This window comes from Nanorana parkeri, unplaced genomic scaffold (assembly GCF_000935625.1).
Source record: "Nanorana parkeri isolate BGI_ZX_2015 unplaced genomic scaffold, ASM93562v1 scaffold255, whole genome shotgun sequence".
Taxonomy (NCBI): domain Eukaryota; kingdom Metazoa; phylum Chordata; class Amphibia; order Anura; family Dicroglossidae; genus Nanorana; species Nanorana parkeri.
This window is the reverse complement of record NW_017306523.1, coordinates 246,157-252,127: the sequence shown is the minus strand read 5'-3', so window position 1 is coordinate 252,127 and position 5,971 is coordinate 246,157. Positions and strand designations below refer to the sequence as shown.

Here is a 5,971-nt window from a genome sequence, read left to right as displayed (position 1 = left end):
CATTCAGCCGGCAGCCGCACGAGCACCACGGGAGCATAGCCGTAGCCAGCTCCTTTTTCACCTGAGGCAAGAAAAACACTTTTTTTTAAAAAAATTTTTTTGGACTATTTGCTGCTCCTCCTTTTAAATCCTCATGTCTTCTCATGCTTGGGGAGAACTTCCCTTTTCAGCTCAGGGCCTCTTCCTGTAGTGCTGGCTCAGGTTTCAAGCCTATACAAACGTATACACAGACACCGTGTATCCATTCCTGAGACAAGGCAGTCTGCTGCAAAACAGAAGTTCTGCAGAGCATGAGAACAGATACAGATTAAAAAGGAAGAGCAGCAAAGAAAAGGGAAACAACCATGGATTACAGTAAGGCACACATTACAGTATTGTTTTATGTTAAAAAATCTGAGGGTTTAATGTCACTTTAAGCGAGCCATACATTGTTAGAATTTCACAGAAATCTTCCAAAATTCGAATGGTATGTGGTCCTGCTGGCTCAACACAACTCGATTATCTGGTAACTTCTCTGTATTTTGGTGTTAAGCATTTTACAGATAATTGTTGCAGTTTTCATTCACAGCTAGGTTGCAGACATTATCTAGCTTAATAATTACACTGCACATAAAAAAATGCAGACACTACATATCTTTCAGGGCCTGGAAACGTGGCCCAGTACCCTAAAAAAAACCAGGTCCATCAATCTGCAAGCTTCAACTCTTCCTGGCAGTGATACAATGCTGGCTCAGCCATTTTCCCTCCCAGATGTTTCTAATGGACAGAGAGGCACCATGTGCAGTTATAGTGCTGAGCTAATAGGGAGGTGTGGAAAGCAGAAGTCCAGCCTGAAACTCTACCAGAAAGTGTTTTTAGGACATCTGAAGGGACCTGTGCTCAATTCATAAATTTTTTTTTTACCAGGAGGTAAACTTGGAACATCCACGAATAAGCCAATGATTGGGTGAAACATGTCGTGATTGGGTGGATCTAAGTTGTGAATATATATTTAGTTGTTCAATCTACAACAAACGTTGGGGGGAAATCTGTGGTACTAAATTTATTTTGTATGTTTGACCTGAGTGCATTAGGACGAGTTCAGCAGGTAGGCACCCAGGATTTTGACTCTATCAGCTGTGAAGGAGCTGTGTTCTTGTATTCTGTGATTGCATTTTCCTGTCTGGGCGGGTTGAAAAGAAACAAAGATCTGATTCGGTTTGTGCAGGCACCCTTTCAAATCGCTTAATCAAAATTGATTACACAAATATAACTAAAACAGAGCTGGACTGTCATAATAGGTAAATTGACCGAGGATCTTACCAATATGAAAATAAATTACGTGTTCCAATGCATATTACATGACTGATTTGTAAAACAATCATCATAATATTTTAAACCATTACATAAATATATGCTTTATTCAATATAAAGTTCTAAAAAGTTCTTAGAAAAGCGGGGGCTAACATCCGCTGGCTGGAGGTAGGCTTTTGGCATGATGTGCAAGTGTGTAAAGCACATTTATCTCCTAGTGTGCCCTTTTCCAGCACTGCCAAGTCCCTGCTCGCAGTCAAAGCTTCATCCCCTGCCATCTTCTCCTCCATATTTACCGGGTCCCACATAACTCTTCTTCAGCCATGGGCAGCCACTAATGATGTAATGATGATGGCAGGATCAGAGGCAGGGCTGGCACAAGGCAGAAGGGCTGCCCATAACCCACCATCTGACGACGGGATGACCTGGAGGCAGGCTGGGGGGTTTAGGGAAAAGGAGCAGCATGAGATGAGTGTGCGTGGGGAACAGTACCCTGCACAGCCCATCTGTTAGTCCCAGGTGGGCTGTGGTGGGCTCTGCGGGGTCTCTGGCTCAGACTCCGCAGAGCCCACAAGAGATTCTTTACCGCCCATTAGGAGGGTGCCCGAGTGTAGTCTTGCCTAGGGCAGCACAAAACCTAAATACACCACTGATGATGCCAGGAATACACACTGCACTGTGCATTCATACTTGATGCACCACTTACAGCAATATTTACAGGCATTTAATACTTCTCCCAGAAATCACAGTACTCCCCCAGACAATATCTTCATCTACTTTGGCCTTTAGAAGGACAGCACCATCTTTTTACTGAGACCCCATTCACACTGAACGATTTGTAGCGTGATTTCCGCTCAAAAAATCACTCAAATATGAAGCTCAATTTAACTCTTCCAATGCCTTTCAATGGAGATGTTCACATCTTGCAGCTCAATGTCGCCTGTAGCTTGTCGCTCGAACATGAGCTATGTTTTGCTGGATTTTGAGCGGCTTGGCTCCAATAGACTTTGATAGACTGCCAAAAGAAGCGCTACGTAGCGTGACAGAATGTGCACTGTAGCTCAGCTCAAATCAGCGCTAATTTTGTTGTAGCGCAGTGTGAATGGGGTTTCAGAGATGACACAGTCATGAAATCCTGGTGCTTGTGCAGTTTTTGTGTTCAACAATCTCTCACAAAGATCAACCATCTGCTGCAGCTTGTCAGTCTGTGGCTTGCTACAACGTTACAATACTGTAGTCTTATTACTGGGGAAGAGAAGTCTCAGGCAATGCTTCCTCCCACCTTCAGCAGACTGATGACATCATCCTATCATGGAACATCATGCCCAGGCAAAGGCACTGAAGGATTGCTTTTAATGATGAAAGGATATCTCTCTCTCTCATATATATGAGAGCATATGTTACTGTATATTGGGACATACCAGGCAGTTATTCATGCAGATGTTTAAACTTACTGAAAAGGTAAACTTCAATGAATCGGATATGGCTCTGAAATGATGACAAATCTCAGTGCAACTGCATGCTGAGGGACATCCTAAAACATTTAATGTGGAAATGGCTTAATCTAGCTTAATGTGTAAAAAAAAAAAAAAAGAAGTGCCTAAACCTCCACCGATTGTGTAATGGGTGTGCAATATAGTGAAATGAAGTGTAAAATTATGCAGCAATGAATGCAGAATGGCATCGGCTATAGAGGACTACAAATCCCCGCAATAGTACATTATACAGCACAATACAGAATACCACCAGCTGCAGAGAAGTACAACAAATCCCAGAAATAATATATTATACAGCGCAATGCAGAATACCACCAGCTATATAGGAATACAACAAATTCCAGCAATACATTATAGCTGGTGGTATTCTGCATTGTGCTGTATAATGTACTATTGCTGGGATTTGTAGTCCTCTATACAGCGCAATGCAGAATACCACCAGCTGTAAAGGGATACAACAAATCTCAGCAATAGTACATTATACATAAAGTGTATAATGTACTATTGCTGGGATTTGTAGTCCTCTGTATAATATACAGCACAATGTACCATCAGCTATAGAGGAATACAAATCCCAGCAATACATTATAGAGCACCATGTGGGGGGGAGTGCAGGCTTACCTGAGCACAGTCTTCCAGCAACTTGCTTCTGAGATCGGGCCTGCCTATCGGCGGCTGTCATCCACTCACACTTACTTCTTCTTCTTCTCCCCGCGTCCCTGTGCCGATCGTGGATGTGGGAGGGCGGTGAGGCGGGGAGGAGGTGCGGCGTGTGGATGCGGGCGGGTCTGGCAGCGGCAAGCGTGAGGTTGGGAGGAGGTGTGGCGCGGAATGTGTGTGGAGCCGTGAAAAGGGCCAACTAACCAGAAGCCGATTAATCGATGATTGAAAAAGTTGACAACTTTTTCAATCATCGATTATAATCGATTAGTTGTTGCAGCCCTAGTGAGGACGCTGAGGAACATTCAATTCTGCGGAGGAGGAGGGGACAGCCTGCAGGGAGTGCTGTGACAGCTGGGCGGCTCTGAACTTTGGGTGAGTATAACTTTGATACATTTCCCCCCTGGAGTTCTGCTTTAAGCTTTTTGTTGTGTGATCGAAAGAAATTGCTGCAGTTAATTTCCCCCTTTTTAAGCCATTTTCATTTAATCTTTCAATGAACTGCATCGAAGCTGTCAATTTATTGCCCAATCAACCTTATTCTAGAGGCTAATTAAACTCCAGGGTGATAGAATATTTATGATCATAGATGTGTTACCCAGGTGATTGAAATTGAAAATTGCCAAAATGTAGTGCAAGCTTGAACTGAAGAGGTTTATACAAAAAGTGCCTTTTAATGCTATACTGACACCTTGGCTTTTTCTTTTCAAACGTTTCTCTAAAGAAAAGATCTACATTTTGCAGGGTTTTTAACTCTGACATTTACATTACATTTTTCCGTTTTCCTTTTAACCTCTGGCAGTTTCCTGCTTCCCTAAGTAACAGGTTATTCACTGATCCCGAACGTCAATAAAAACTAGAAAAAATGGTTCTATAACATTTGACTGGTAATGTATGCTAATGGGATGCAGGCTTAAAATAACTAGAATAGTTACAAAAAAAAGGAAAAGGATATTTAAGAGCTATACTGGTAAAAACAGTACATGCTGAATAGCTGAAACAAACAACTGCACTTGGCTTGCTTGAAGCACTGGTGTGTACGTGCATTCTGCTTAACTCTTAGTCGGGTAAGGAGAGACCGCCAGACAATGAGGCTGAAAGCAGCATATGCTGGCAGGTGCGACTGGTCTCTTCTTGGACACACAACAGCTGCGATTTGCACAACAGCTGCTCCTTAGTGTAAGTCAAGCATTTGTTAAGGATGATTTTACTCTACTCTGGGGTGGGGGGTGTCATCTGTGCACAGTCATGAGGATGGGCAAGCAAAGTGACATAAGCTGGGGTGAATAAGGAGTATAGAACTTTTGGAGTAGATTACTTCCCTCTAGTCTTCACATAGTCATGCGTCTTCACAGTGATTGCACTGTGTCAATGGATGTCAAGAAGTGAAGACACTAGGGAAATTGCACTGCACACTGTTCCTCATAGAAGGTGGCACTGCTGGTGGATATTGGAAACTATAGTACAGTTTACTAAAGGCTGCACAGTTCACAGTGCTACCGCCATTCCTCCCCACCCCAAGAGCTGAATTATATAAAATGCATGGAGCTACAAGTGTAAGCTAAAATACAATATTTAAAGACTAGGAGATTGGGTGCTGTCACATAATGAAGTCTTTTTTTAAATGCACGTAGTTTAGCTTTAATAAATTGAATGCATGAAGCATTTAAAAGGTATCCTTCGAAAGCTACATATTGACTTTTTGGTGTATGTAAATATTTTATTTATTGTTTATATATTTTTTAATCGTTTATATTTTATTTTTATAAAATATTTTTATTATTTACTTTTAGGGGCTTTGGGTAAATATTAGGGGTCTAAACAGATCCCTGATATTTCCCTTTTAAAACAGAAAAAGAGTGAGGGGGATTTATCAAAACTGGAGCAGACAAAATCTGGAGCAGTTGCCCATGGCAACCAATCAGCTTCTCTCTTAGTTTTGTTCAGTAAAGATTTGAAAATGAAAGAAAGAAAAGCTGATTGGTTGCCGTGCACAGCTGCTCTAGTTTGGATAAATTCCCCTCAGTGTGTTTACTATATCCACAATCATGAATGAACAGGAAATGATGATCACTTACCATTCATTCACAATTGAAGACACCGTAAACATACTCTGCCCTCAATTATTTACAAACATGTTTGTACCCGCTCTCCATCCTGACATGCTGTCACAGGAGGCTGGGCAGGAGGGGGAGGAGAGATCAGCCTCCTGTGAGAGCAATGACAACTGTCTGCACCCACACCGCTGCTCTCCGTCCTGGATTGAGAGTCACAGGAGGCTGGGCAGGGCGGTGCGGGAGGAGAGATCACAGCCTCCTGTGACAGCAATGGCTGTCTCCACCCACACCGCCTCTCTCCTGATCTGTGACAAGAGGCTCAGCGGTGCGGGGAGGAAAGACGCTGGCGCTCCACCCTCACAGCTCGGCCTCCTGTGACAGTTCATCTCCTCCTTGCTGGTTCACACAGCAGTGCCCAGCAGGGAGGAAAGAAATAAGGCATGCACCACTATTTTCGGGCAAAAA

The 5,971-nt window shown here is 42.9% G+C and overlaps 1 protein-coding gene across 1 annotated transcript in view; it reads right to left on the bottom strand.

Moving 5' to 3' along the window:
• Nucleotides 1–5,971, bottom strand: part of CIDEA (cell death-inducing DFFA-like effector a) — a 24,023-nt gene that overhangs the window by 1,272 nt on the left and 16,780 nt on the right. The window lies entirely within an intron of this gene.